Source organism: Talpa occidentalis, unplaced genomic scaffold (assembly GCF_014898055.3).
Source record: "Talpa occidentalis isolate TD23 unplaced genomic scaffold, MPIMG_talOcc4v2.1 talOcc4.6, whole genome shotgun sequence".
Taxonomy (NCBI): Eukaryota; Metazoa; Chordata; class Mammalia; order Eulipotyphla; family Talpidae; genus Talpa; species Talpa occidentalis.
This window is the reverse complement of record NW_023604972.1, coordinates 108,329,095-108,344,691: the sequence shown is the minus strand read 5'-3', so window position 1 is coordinate 108,344,691 and position 15,597 is coordinate 108,329,095. Positions and strand designations below refer to the sequence as shown.

The window sequence follows — 15,597 nt, the reverse complement described above, 5'->3', positions numbered from 1 at the left end:
AATTATCTTTCCTAGGAATGGTTGAAGTGAAAAATAAAAACAAAAACCAACTGTGGCATTGAAAGGGTTCTTATCAGCTACATTCTTCAGGAATTCAGACTAAAACCCCCCTTCCCTCCCCTAAAGCAGTGCTCTTTATGTTAAACATAGACTTATTTATTTGGGATACAGATAAAATCGTGCAAAATAGGGTGCAAATTTGATGTCACATTTCCTGTGTACTCTGTTAGAATTGCAAAAATGGGAGAAAGGTTAGAGGGTGACTGAGCAGGCACTCCCAACCTGCAGGGTAGGCCCCTCTTTGCAAGCTCCATGGGTGGTGGTATCTAAACTGGTGATGTAAGGGGTTAAGCATAGCACTGGGAAGCTGTCTGCAGCCTCTGCAACATGAGTTCGATCCTAGCCAGGGAGCTACCCACACAGCGCAGCAGACCTCTCCTGACTCCTGCTGCTCCCCTCTGCAGTGTATTTCAGTCAATCCACCTGTTCTGCTCCTTACTCTGTCTCTGGTGAATCCTCTTACCCACTCCTTGCATCTCTGGCCTTTATCCCAGTTCTTGTATGCATAAATAAATAATTCCTAAAAAAAAATAAATTGGTGAAAGTCAGACCCATCTATGATGAAGTGCTCTTGGGCCTCTATCCATATCATTTATAGGAATAGAGATTTGAGGATTAATTTGACATACATCTAGACTTAAATTGTATGTGAGTGAGTGAGTTGGGGGAGAAGATGCCAGAACATCTTTCTTTAGAAGAAGAAAAAAAAGTTATGCTGTAGGATAACACGGAAAAGAACCCATAGAGAATACTATTAAATAGGTTTTAATTTGATGAAAACATTCTTTGGAAAAGTAAATCTACCATAAATGATCATTTGTGGCCAAAGTTTATTATTATTAATCTTAAAAAAAATGTTATTCCGAGGCATAGGATCACACCTCCTCAAATCATGATTGTATTAATAGATTTTTTTGATATGCATTTTATGTCAGAGCTAAGTTTTGTCTATTTAATCTATTTTCTCTAAGGATATCTGCCAGTTTGTTTCCCTCTCCTGACATTTTGTGGCTTACATATCTTGATTCATCAGACATTTTTTTTTTAAATTGAAATAGCAAAAAATTTCCTCAAACATAGTTCATTTTGTACTGCATATTGATATTGGGTAAATTCTGTCTCAATAACATTGGCAAGAAACATAGTATTGTTATTCAGTGGAATTCACCTTACATGTATTCAAGGCCACTGAGCGGATTCTTTCCACAGATTCTGCTTCATCTCCTCTTTCCTCCATGAATAATTTCTTCTGAATTCTGTACTCCCATCTCTTTGTTTCAGGAAACCTCAGCAAAAAGCAAGAGTCTCTTTCTGGCAAGGCCTTACTTTTTGCCAGTGACCCACCAGCTCAGCAAGGTTCCTATGTGTGAAAGAGGCTGCAAAATGATCTTGTAATTCAAGTTTGTGTTCTCACTTCTTTAAGATTCTAGCCAGCCTTTAGTAAAACATTTGAAATAGAAACATTACTGAATATTCTCACTTTCCAATTTTAGCTCTTCCACCTAGAGCACCATGAATTGCTGGTAACATCTGAGTCTTAACTTCCTCATCTCTAAACTAAGGACATCCCCAGGGTTTGTGATGAAAGGAGGAGCTGATGAGCACAGTGCATCTGCATATGGTGGTGCTTGATAAATGGTAAGTACTATTATTATGACAGAAGCATTCCATTTTTATTGACAAGTTTTATTTAGCCTTTTCCTAGGGTCTTAGGTTTTGTTCCATATTACTCTCAAGTTTCTTACAAGTTCTCATCTTTTATATCTGTGATTCAAAATCTTTGTGACTTAAAAAAAATTTATGTTCTTGTATGTTTACATTCTTATTGTTACTTAATTAGCTTTAAAATATTTTATTAATTTCTTTTAAAACGTTATTTTACTGTTATTATTCTACTTTTGTTTATATTTCAATTTCCTCTTCTACAGAGGTATACATATATGAATTCTGAATTTATTTTCTGATTTCGTTTTTATACTAAAGGCTTACATGAAAACAAGGCTGCTTTTGGGGTACTAGTTTGCTCTTATCATAAAGGGTTGGTGGCAGTCTATTTTCCCCCAACTATGTTTAACAGAGTTCTTAGAATTTGTATGGGAGCATATGATCCAGCAATCCCACTCCTAGGTATTTACCCAAAGGACACAGAAACATCAATTCCAAAGAGCACCTGCACCCCTATGTTTATAGCAGCACTATTTACAATAGCTCAGCTTTGGAAACAACCCAAATGCCAAAAATAGATGACTGGATCAAGAAGATGTGGTACATATACACCATGGAATATTACTCAGCGTTCAAAAAAGATAAACACATGCAATTTGCAGCAACATGGATGGCGCTGGAAGGGATCATGCTCAGCGAAATAAGCCAGAAAGAAAAAGAAAAATACCGGATGGTCTCACTCATAGCAGGAATATAGAAAACTTAAATAAGGGACCAGGAAAATGAATAACTATAAGAAAGTGAAAATCAAAATCAACAAAAAACTATGAACCAGAGACACTCTATGGGGGTTGGGGGGCGGGGAGGGTAGGGATTGGGGTCAAAATAAGGGGGTTGCAATTGTATGGGGAATATAAAAATAAAATTTATTAAAAAATAAATATTATACCACAATTCTGTGACAGAAAAAAAAATTAAAAAAAAAAAAAAAGAATTTGTATGGGAGCAAACAAAATCTGGAGAGGCTTAAGACAGCCCAGAGTTTAAAATCTGCTGAATGCACGTGTAACAATTATCTTTACCACAACAGCATAGTCTCATAGCAGTCATTAATTACACTGGTACTTTTACTTTGTAGTGCTGTTTTTGCTGTTTTTAATGCATTTTCCTGGCAACACCAATAATTAAACACATATTTAGAGTAACAATGCAAATAACTCATGATTTTTCCTCATTTGTTCATTAAAAATTAATTAGTGTTTTATTCACTAATTTACTATCCAACAAATTAAGTATTGAATACTTTATTGAAGGGATGGTTCCTGTGTTGGTGCATCCACCATTAGCTATTTAGCCTGCACAGACTGGTATGTAGCCATGAGCCTATGGTTAATAGAGCATTTGAAATGTGTCAATATATGTAAGGAACTGAAATTTTTCTTTTATTTAATTTTAACATTAAATTTTAATACTGAAGTTGTGTAAAATTTCTGAATAAATTTAACTTTATTGAATGTGCAATATCATTTTTATGTTAATTACACATTGCAATGGTAATACTTAAATATATTTCATTAAATTAAAATATTAAAATTAATTTCACCTTTTTTAACCATTTTCAATTTGGCAATTATAAAATTATGTATGTGGCCTGCATTATGTTTCGATTGGCTAACAATTGCATAGGCAATCCTATGGCCATCAAATAAGAAGCTAGTACGAAGTAATGTCACAATAATGTGAAAAAGGTATGACTGATTAGTATTAGAACTTATGAAAAGAAAAGTTAATCATTATTCAAAAATAGAAAAGAAACACCTAAGAAGACATCTTCAATTCTGAAAGTTGGAGAAAGTATCTATAGGGTAGGAGAAAAGCAATTACTTAAATCTTAGGCAATAAAATGACTGACAAAGCTGAGAGGAATTACCACTGTCAATTGATATCATGAAATATAGGAATTAAAAGTCATTCATGATTCATCTCTAAACCCTCATCTTTTGCAAAAATTGTTTATTCAGGAAATCTTCAAAGGTATTTATTGTATACCTACTATGTATTAGGGATTGTTTTAAACTAGATGCTGGAGACACAGCAACAAACAAGACAGAAAAATCCTTACTCTTGTTACATTCTAATTGAGATACATATAATAGACAATTGTTAAATAAATGTACAAAAGAAAAGATAATTTCAGATTTTGACAGTTCTAGGAGGAAAATAAAATGGTGATAGCTACAGAGAGATGGAGGAGTAAGGAAGGCAGCATCGGCTAATTTAAATGGAGTGTTCAATGATGACTTCATGGAGAAAATTGCATAGGAGTTGAAAATTGGAAGTAAAAAATTATAAAACAAACCAAGATCTGTTTGAATGAACTGACAAATGGAAAGACCTAAGGACTAGAGTAACCTTGGTATTTTCCAGAAATAGACTACTATGATGGTACATATGAAGCTGGGAACTTAGGCAGAAGCCGGATCATATCTGACCTTAGAAACCCACATAATGACTCTGGATTTATTCTATGTATGATAAAAACTGTTGAATTTTGATCAGAAATATGATATGAATTGATTGACTACTGCTTGCTCTGTGTAGAGGATGTAGAGGAGTCAATATTGTTTATCATAGAAACTATTTCCCCATTTGTAGTCTCGCCATTTAAAATTATTTAAAATTATTGCTTCCTATTTTTGTTATCATATTTTGATGACATATTTGCTCTTCTTTGTTTATAGGATTAAAAATTGCAGGTATATCTGATGCCTCACTATGTCCCTCCTGAGGTGTTTCACCATCACCACATATTTTATGCTTACCATTCACTTGCAAACTTTTACAATTTTGTCCTATAGTTAGTCCATAAAGAATATCTTCTATCTACTATGTTTATTTATGATTTTATGAGAATGTATTATTTGTTGCAAAGATTTTTTCAGATTTATTGAGATAAAAATAGCATAAAATACTTTGTAAGTTTAAAGTGTACAGCACATCAATTTGATATACTTAAATATTGCAAAATGTTTACCCTTGTAGCATTAGCTAACACTCCATTGTGTCATATAATTACTATTTCTTTTTCGTGGTAACAACATTTAAGATCCTACTTACCAATTTTCATGTGTATAATACAGTATTGTTAACTATAATGTCAAGAATTTGTTCATCTTCTAACTGGAAATTTATACTCTTCACCAACATCTCCCCATTCATGACCCCATTCCAACCCCACCACCCCATACCCTTCCCCGAACAGCCCCTGGTAACAATCACTTTACTCCTTGTTGCTATGAGTTCAACGTTTTTAGATTCCACATTTAAATGATATCCTACAATATTTGTCTTCTCTGCTTCACATTTTACTTAGCACAACATTCTCAAATTTCATCCAACTTTTTGCAAATGAGGAAATGGTAGGATTTTCTTCTTTTTTTTATGACTGAAATAATATTCCTCTGTGGGGTGTGTGTGTGTGTGTGTGTTTTACATACTCTTTATCAATTATCCATTTGGTCACTTCGGTTGATTTTGTATCTTGGCTATTGTGAATAATGCTGCAGTGAACATGGGGGTGCAGATATTTCTTGAGATTTTCATTTCTTTCGGATATAAACCCAGAAGTGAAATTTCAGGATCATATAGCAGTTCTATTTTAATATTTTGAGAAACCAACATGTTTTTCATAGTGGTTTACCATTCCTATGAATAAATGCACAAGAGTTCACTTTCTCCACATTTTGCCAACACTCACTAGCTCTTGACATTTTGGTGATAGTCATTCTAACAAGTATGAGGTTATATGTCTCATTAAGATTCTGATTTGCATTTCCCTGATGATTACTAATGCTAAATATATATTTTTATGTGTATGTTGGCCACTTGTATGTCTTCTTTGGAAAAGTGTCTACCTATTCAGTTTCATTGTTCCAATAAAATTATTTTTTATTTGTTTTGCTATTGAGTTTTATAAATTCTTTATATATTTTGTACTTTAAGCCATTATCAGATGTGTGATTTGAAAATACCCATGTACAATAGGTTGCCTTTTCTTTTTAAAGATTTTATTTATACAAGAACTGGAGTACAGTCCAGATGTGCGGGAGGGTGAGAGGATTTACTAGAGACAGAGAGGGGAGCAGAACAGGCAGAAGGACCAAAGACACTGCTGAGGAGAGCAGCAGGCAAGGCAGGAGAGGTCTGCCGTGCCATGTGGGTATCTCCCTGGCCAACTGGGAGTTGAACCCATGCTGCAGAGGCTGTGGACAGCTTCACAGCACTGTGCTCAACCTGCTGTGCCACCACGGAGGCCCAGGTTGCCTTTTCACTTTTCTTATGGTTTCCTTTGTAGTGCAGAAACTTTTTAATTTGATGTTGTACCACTTGTTGTAGTTTACTTTTGGTGTCATTAATTGAGGGGAAATATCAATAAAAACTTGAATCTGAAGTGCTTCCTTTATTACATTTGTCTTTGTCAAAGAAAACCAAAGTTTTTACAAGTCAATATTTGGATAAACTTAAATAAATTAGAATTTTTGCAGTATATCCTCGTGTGTGTCTGGCTGCTGATATTGCAATACAATCACTGGGCAAAATGGTTATAATAATTTATGTTTGGCTATGCTATCAGACTGATTCTACTAAGATTCCAATAAGTAAAATGTCTGAAAACAATTTAAGAATAAACTATGTATTACGAATGCCATTAATAATAATGAAAAGGCAAAATTAATTGAGTTGTGAAGACACAGATCTTTTCTTTTATGGTCAATGTGTAAAACTTTGTGGTGTTTCACTTGATGAACATTAAGCTCATTTTTGTCCACATTAAAAATAAGAAATTTCTTCTGCAAATATATCAGCACCTGCAGAGGCATGGCTAAATGGCTATGCTATGCTTTTTTTTTTAATTTTTTTTATTTTTTATTTTATCAGCAGGAGACTCTCTCTTCCCAGAACAGTTGCCTGGCACACTGTCTAAAATGTGACTCCCTTGTGTTTTGAAAAAGATGGTGTCTCCACTGAAAGGACAGCACACAATAATGGGACTTTTGGCTTGGAGTTGCTGGCTGAATAACAAATCTTCACTGGTGAAAAATGAATCCATACAACCTGCTCTGTATCAAAACTCATAAAACTGTGTTTGGTATGCATAGGTTGACATCTTGTCTTGTTCTTGTTTCAGTTTCAGTGGCAAACATGATACTAAGGCAGGTATATTTTCATTGACCAAATTGAGATTTTTCTTCTTTCTCTCCTCTCACTCTTTCCTTTCAAAGATAAATTTGTTTCCTTTCTCAGTGATTTATACAGCTACGTGCATTACAATACTGCTTTACATGCGAGTTTTTATTTTGACTATCTCAAGGTGATAAATTGTCTTTCATGGCATTCAGAGAATTTAGTTTAATATCAAGAAATAGTCAAATTGAGACAATTGCATGGATAGAAGTTTCAAACCTGTCTTTTAATCTAGTGTATTGAGTTCATTTTGAAGAAGCATTAAAGAAGAGTAAAGTGTTATTTATCACACTAAATTTGTTTATAATTTCCAGTAGCTACTAAAAAACATGAAGAGGATGTTCTGGTGGCAACCATACCAGGCTGAGAACGTTTATTGTTGATTTGGGCAAATGGATAAGGAATCTTGGAGCCTTAGGTAGGTATGACATGCCTTTAATGCTGAAGCAGGGGACAAAGTACAGAAGCAGAGCAGAGGGCAGGGAGGTTGGGAGGCTGGAAGGCAGGCAGCAAGTGAGCCTCCAAGCCCCTGTGATCTCTGCTATCTCTCTCTGGCTTCTCTCTCTCTCTCAGGTTGTCTTTTATTTTTAAGATTTATTTATTTATACAAGAACTGGGGTACAGGCCAGAGATGTGGGGGGTGAGAGGGTTCACCAGAGACAAAGCGGGGAGCAGAACAGGTAGACAACCGAAAACACTGCTGAGGGGAGCAGCATGCGAGACAGGAGAGGTCTGCTGTGCCATGTGGGTATCTCCCTGGCCAGCCGGGAATCGAACCCATGATGCAGAGGCTGCAGACAGCTTCACAGTGCTGTGCTCTACCCACTGCGCCACTGGGGAGGCCCGCAATCTTATCTTGTAATGATCTTCACATGTCCATAGTCATAGGTGTGTAAACCCCATGCTTGTGCTCACAAGCATTTTTTGCAATAACACATCACCGTGGGTAATGAAACCTGGGAGGAAGCAAAGCTATGGCTATAGCATTTAGCAATGGGAGATGAAAAAGAGCCTGCGCCTCTCCATTTCCCTTACGGATGTTATATATTCAAAGACATTAAATACAAAGTTTTTTTTTTTTTAAAGAGCTGATTTCTAGACTTCTTAAACTTCTAATAACTGGTAGAATCCATAACTACCCTATATACCAATCTCTAAAGCTTAAATTGCAAAAACTCTACTTTAAGGTTGTTAGATAAAATATAGGACACTCAGTTCAATTTGAATTTCAGGTCAATAATCAATATTTTTTAGTGTAAATATCTCCTAACAATTATTGAAGAAATCTAGCAACTCTACTATCTGATACTATATTAAGAAATGATAATTTAGGTGTCAGTAGCTCAAAAACTATAAACTACTATGTAAAAATGAGGATTTATGTGTACATGTGATGAGGCCTACTTAGCTTTTTTGATGTACACTAAAAACTACAGTTATTTATGTGTCTCAAGAGAAATTTCAAAACTTTGACCAAGTCTTTCCTTTTTTTTTTGTCTTGCACTTTACTGCTGCAAATCTCCATATTCTTCAGCACTCCACACTAGTAGTTTATGGGACCACTGAAAATAAGCAAGGTTGTTTATTGGCAATTTGATGCAAGATCCAGGTCTTCAACATATATGTCTGTAAAGCAGCAATGTTCATAAAATCAATTCCCATGTTAACACATACCTTTTTATTTCGCATATTAACAACAATAATAACAATAATTGTTATTAAAATAATCTAATATACAGATTTTGGAACCAATGAATCTGGGTTTCTACTTCTAACATACTGTAACTGTATAGCCTTAGAGGAATCATTTAACTACGCTTTGCTTCTGTCCCCTCCTGTTAACTAGAGTTAATAATGGTACTGGCCTCATAGGTTTGTTGCAAGGATTTAATATGTTAATATAAGTACTGAGAGCTAATCAGTTGCACCACCGGAGCTCCTAATATGTTGTTGGGTTTTTGGTTTATTTTCTGTGTGTAGTTACTATATCAAGGTTTTTATAAAATTACCACATTTAAACTTCATAACAATAATTTGAAGTTAATTTTATTAATATACTCAATAATGTGATATGCCTAGTTTATAGTCAGGATTCAAGCCTTGTGTTTTTAATCATCATGTTATCCAATAATATGTTGATTACATACACACATACTCTCAGGAGTTGAGTTATTTGTTTAACTAAATCTAAAGGAAGAAACCCATTTTAATAGGGGAAGTGTTTTTAATTGTGATGCTTGTTTTCTCTTTTCATCAAGACTGTATTCAAGAAATCCCAGGACACCGCAACCTACCTTTGACTAGAATTGTTGCTTTTGTTTGTTGCATTCATCAAACAATAACATCTGTAGTTTTGTTACTTTGAAAAGTGCAAAGACTTCTTAATTATGAATTTTTTTCTAAAGATTTATTTATTTATTTATACAAGCACTGGGTACAGTCAGAAGCACGGGAGGGTGAGAGAATTCACCAGAGCCAGAGCGGGGAGCAGAGCAGGCAGAAGGACCGAAGTACACTGCTGAGGGGAGCAGCGGGCGGCAGGAGATGTCTGTGCGCCATGCGGAACCCTTCTCCAGTGACTGGGGAGCAGCCGGGGATCGAACCGGCGATGCAGAGGCTGCGGGCAGCTTTGCAACCCAGCGCTCAACCGCTGTGCCACCGGGGAGGCCCAATTATGAATTATTCTTAATAGTTCTTTTTTTTGGCTGTGTGTCAGTCTACTTTTCCATCCATAGACAGGCACTCATAAGCATGTATATGTATCTGTTAAACTTATAGTTCAACTTAATGAGAAATTGGTTACTAATTATCTAGTGATATCCTAGATTTAAAAAAAAAAAAAGAAAAAGAAAGAAAAGGAAATTTGTCACTTTTTTGTTGAATGGTGAAGTGAAGACAAATACAGAGAAAACATCTGAGAAAAATCAATCAACAGAGATTGCTAATTGGGGGAGCTGCATATCAGTTAAATGAAAATAAAGGAAGATAGTAAAACTGTGAAACCACACTGAAGCATACTGCAACCCAGTTTTAGAGGAATATTTTGGTCCAACAGACACAACAGATTTCAAAAGCAAATGATATTTAAAATTCTTTTGAGTTTGTCAAAATATTGTGAGGACATGTAAACCTTAGTGACAATTTCTTGAAAAATCATTTCTTCTTATCCCCACACTTAACTTCTTAGAGATGTTTTCACTGCTTTTCTTGAAATCCCACAAATTAGCAGAATTCTCACTTCCTTGCTCTGGAGAGAAGCTTCCTTCCTATACTTCCCCTTGGTCCTTTAAGTCTTCTTCTCTTCCCCCTTTTCTCTAACTTCTATTCTATTTTCTCTTCATATCCACCCACTAGTTTACACTCACTATCATTTCATCATCTCTACTCCTAAAAGGAAAAATGAGAAACTTCAGGCAAAGTAAGGACCCTCTTGGAGAAAGGGAGACAAAAAGACCAGCAACATTCATTCTATTTTTTGTTTTTGTTTTGTGCAATCACTGTTGAAACACTCTGAAGACACATACAAGGCAAAATTTTTCAAATGAAATGAAGCAAGCGCAATTTATATTTACCCATTCTAATAAATGACATATTTGATGAATTTACCAAAGCATATGCTATTAATGACACTGATTCTTTTCCTGAGCCTCTCATTATCTGCCTCTCTTTCCCACCCTTCTCTCTCTTTCTCTCATGTTCACACACACACCACATACACACACAGAGTTCTCTTCTGGTTTATATTTGAAGTTAGTCAATGAATCTAATTCATTTTGCACTGTTGGTCACAGGCAAATGGTCTTTCAAATAAGCGTGTTGTTTTCTGGAGAATACTATCAATTACCTGATGAAATCAAGAGAGGTGGCAAGAGAGCCAAATGTGGGCCTTAGAAAGATGTACTTTTTATACATTAATCTTTAGTGATGACTTGAAAAAAAGATGTACAATATAATCAAGACCTTGATTTCTATGGTTTTGGTAAACAAAAGTAGTACTAATAATGCAAATTAAAGATTTAATGTTGTAATGTGAAACAAAGAAAGCAAGTGGAGACATTTTGATGAAAGAGAGGGTTGTAAAATATTAATATTAATATAACAATAATAGTGGCAAATAATAACAACTGTGAAGAGATTTAAGCACATATTATCTAATTTAACTCATAGATCAATGCTGGCAGTGGTGTTGTTTTCCTACTGATAAAGGGAGGAGCTGAGATTTATGTGAATTAAGTAACTGCCTGTGGTCTATCAGTCTATCATGGCTTGTAAAATACAGAGCCAGGATTCAAATCCATCTCTACTTAATCTAAAGCTATGCTTTAAACATTTTGATAAATACATCTGTGTGGGTAAAATACATATTTAGGTGTGTTTTTTATGTGATACATATTTGCACATATATGATAACCATAGTAAATGCTTCAATAATCAGTTTCCTCCTATAGGGAGAAGATATTTACGAGATGAGGAGAACTTTCTTCTAAGGTTATAATTTTTTTTTAAGATTTATTTATTTATTTATTTATTTATACAAGCACTGGGTACAGTCAGAAGCGCGGGAGGGTGAGAGAATTCACCAGAGCCAGAGAGGGGAGCAGAGCAGGCAGAAGAACCGAACTACACTGCTGAGGGGAGCAGCGGGCGGCAGGAGAGGTCTGCGCGCCATGTGGGACCCTCCTCCAGTGGCCGGGGAGCAGCCGGGGATCGAACCGGTGCTGCAGAGGCTGCGGGCAGCTTCACAACCCAGCACTCAACCGCTGCGCCACCGGGGAGGCCCTAAGGTTATAATTTTGAGACAGATCGTCATAATACAATGTCACATAGCTGTGTGTTTGGATACTGGAAGAAATAGAGGATTAAAAGGTAAAGTGAGGTAATGTCATGGTGGATTGTGTGAGTGTAATAGTTTATCATTACCTTTCATATGTCTTCCTGGGTGTTTTCACGTGCTTATTTCCAGAGGGTATATTATTTTCTTTTTCACTGATTCATGATTGAGTTGAATTTTCTTGCTTCAGCATTATTTAATTTCTTTTATCTATTTTACCCATATTGACATCTTCTTTTAATGTTGAGTATCCTCATTAACTGCTGTGACTGGTCATCAATGGATTGTGATAATACAGAAGGAAATATGCAGGGAAGTGAATACTGTTGGTCTCTTAGAGAGGCTTGTTCAGAGAATCAGAGACTTCCCAAGCAGTGAGGACTGATGCCTGTGGTTTATGGGAAGCCTAGATGACTCTTATTCCTGAAAGGGAGAATAGGGAACCAGGCTGGTCATGCTTTAACACAAACCTTTTATAACACCATTTGGTCCTATGAATAGTGTCTGATTTTAGTTAGTCTTGGGCGCCTCTTACATGAACATCAAATAGCTAAATGTGTCCCTAAACTTCTGACATGAGGATGGGTCTATAATTTGATATTCCATATTCTCTTCAGTTGGTAGTAAATGCAGGGGCCAAACACTGCAGGAACTCAGGCACATTAGTTTAGGTTTCCAGCTCAGCACACTAGTAAATGATGGTCTTGAGGAATTGCTCAAAGCTCTGACTTCCCACTGATAGTAGGGATACCTCAGCGCCTGACAATCTCACATTTACTGAGTACCTAGCAGTCATATATGGATGCAATGGGTTTTATAGCCTTTAGACATGCTCAATCATCTTCAAAAAGATGCTGTTTAGTTGGGAAACAAGGTGGACTGCTGAAGAATTGGAACCCTATAAATAAGATTTGTCAGAAGTTCCCACTAGTTTGAATCGTATGAAGTTTTGAGGTCACTGCTAATTTATATTGTGTTACAAACTCTAGTCCATAAAATGGGCCCAGTTTTACCTTGCAGTAGAGGGCTTCCCAGGAATCTGGATACAAGTGCATTGCCTTCAATAATGCTCACAAGTATTGTGTTGTAAACATAATGGAACATCCAATATAACAGCTATTGCTTTGTCACGTTCTCATTTCATGGATAAAGACAATGATAGAAAAGGATGAAATACACATGAATTGTACAAATCGTGGTCTTCTGTTATTTTATCTCTAGTGTAAAGGTCTACTCATCCATGACAAAGTGAATTCCATAGGGAGAAATGGAAGCTTTAGAATAAGGGCTGTCAAACCTCAGTGTGAATCAATGTCACCTGGAAGATTCAACAGAAACAACTCTTTGGTCCCCAAGCCCAGAGTTCCCATTTGCTGGGCCTAGAGTCAGGGCCCCTAATTTACTTTTCTAACAAGTTCCCAGGTGACACTGATGCTGCTTCTCCAGGGAATACCCTTTGCAAACCACTATCTTAAAACACAGGAAGAAAGGATAAAGAAAAAGTAGCCTCATGCTAAAGTGTTCTGCCTTATATCTGAAAAAGCAGTGAATAAAGAAGCGGGACTAAATGTCTAAGTTATTAAAGTTTGTTATTCTTTACAGGTAATATTAAAATGCAGAGCAGACTTAGAAATGGTGGGAAGTCATGGAACAGAACTATTTAATTTAAAGATGTCATTTGCTGCTTGTGCTTATTTATTTTGTAGAAAGAGACTTGTTTTCTCATGTTCAACTTAATTTTATTAAGGCTGGTGTATTCTAAGGGAAATTACAAACATTGTGACATTTGACTTCTTTAGTACTTTAGTATTTACCTATAAAAATGACATTTACTTAGGGCCTCCCCCGGTGGCACAGCGGTTGAGCACTGGGCTGCGAGGCTGCCCGCATCCTCTGCAGTGCCTGTTCGATCCCCGGCCACCGGCGAGGGTCCCACAAAAAAGACATTTACTTAAATAACCAAAATATCATGATTACAAGCTAAGAAAATTAATAATAATTACTTACCTAATACTTATTCTATATTCAAATTGCTTAAAATTATCCCCCAAATGTCCTTTTTATCTCATTTCTCCACATCAGGATCTAGTCCAGGATAACATATTGCTTTTGGGTGTTGTGTCATATAAATCTTTTTTCGTTTAGAACAGTTGTTTCATGACACTGAGTTGCCAAAAAGAGAGGCCCATTTGTCCTGTAGAATGTCTCATTTTTCTGAATTTCTTGTGCATTCTTGAGAAAAGCGTTGATCAGATTATGGTCAATATTTAAGTAGAAGTGCATACTAGCTAATGTCATGTATACCATACTGCATGATATCAGCAGACAAAGAATATCTGATTTTCTCATCATTTGCATTGCTCAGACTGTGCATGTTAATGACTTCCTAATCATCTGCTATTATGCCACTTTCTCTCATTGCTACCAGAGTATAATCTATGTAGTGTTACTTTGATAATATACAGACGTCTGATCCTTGCATTTTTAACTTATGGATTTAAAACCACCTGATAATTCTTCCCTAAATCAATAATTTCATTAAGTCTTGAAAAATAACAATTTACTAATTCTCTTATCCCTTCTCTCTATATATTAGCTGGCATTCTTGTTAAAATTAGAGCTTTTGTTTACAACTGAGGCTGTTTGGTCACCTCAAATGGTATTTCTAATGGAAAGCTCAATCTTCCCCATAATTTACCAATTTTCAAAGTAATTGGTGTGATTAAATGCCTCAAATGTTGACAAATCGTAGATTCTAGCTTTTTCTGTAAAAGTATCATTAAGGACAGATTGATTTTCACAGACTAAATGTGGGTCAGTTGCCTACCATTATTCTGAAAGTGTATTCATCTGACGGAGTAAGCTGTCAAGAAGCAAAGAACTGAAGACAAAAAGGACAACTTGTGACAGGAAACAGGTGAATGCACTACCCAAAAAACTCAAGGTCTCATATTTTTTGTTAGCCTCTTCAGGGTGAAGCATGGAAGGAGACACATCTAACCAGAAAAGGACTGACAAGTGAGAAGACATATGCCATTTGCTTTGAGAGACATTCATTCCAACATATCCAGATTGGAGAAGAGTGGCCACTAATTTTTCTTACTAGAAATGTAAAAAAAAAAAAAAAGGCAAGGGGATGTAATGTTTGCAATGTGTTTGGTTTGAGTCTATTTTGGGAGTGGTAATGATGGAAGAAATGCTGTCTTTTATTGTATTTATAACCATGCTGACTTTGCAAAGGGAAAACAGACTAAAGTCATTAGATGAATGTAAAAAGGCAGTTAAATGTAAACATAAGGGGAATGATTTATATGGATGTCTTCAGCATTTTTTCTATCTCCCAGAGCTTATTTGAAACAACAACAATAACAACTACCCATCATTACAGAATTAGAGGAAACCATTTTTATTTACCTCAGGTTGAAGTAAAAGTAAGTCCCAAATTATTTCAGTGAGTTTGCTGGTGATAGTCACAGCTGTTTTAATTGTGTAGACCCATGTAGTTGAACTTTGGCAGATGTGTTTAGAATCATCTCTCTTGAGTTTTGTTACCCTGCTTTTGTGTAAGTGTCAGCCATAGGGATGCAAGATGTCTTGATGTCTGTGCTTTGATTGTTGCAATGGCAGATTTGTTAATGTAAAGATAGCACCTTCACTTTCTCCACACCCACTGCTGGAGAGTCAGTAATCTACCATGGAAAGCCACGGGGAGCTCTGAACTGGGTGAGTTTACCAGCAAATGCCATTTGTTTGGAACATATGCCCCTTTCTTAAGACCTTTGTCCCTGGACTGCTGT

At 35.9% G+C, this 15,597-nt stretch overlaps 1 long non-coding RNA gene across 1 annotated transcript; it reads left to right on the top strand.

Moving 5' to 3' along the window:
- The first annotated feature begins 1,559 nt into the window (after positions 1-1,559).
- LOC129144751 (uncharacterized) lies at positions 1,560-14,895 on the top strand. The gene is made up of 4 exons (XR_008549285.1): positions 1,560-1,698; positions 6,664-6,874; positions 7,284-7,387; positions 14,764-14,895. It is a non-coding gene; the product is annotated as an uncharacterized LOC129144751 (long non-coding RNA).
- Positions 14,896-15,597: the final 702 nt, after the last annotated feature.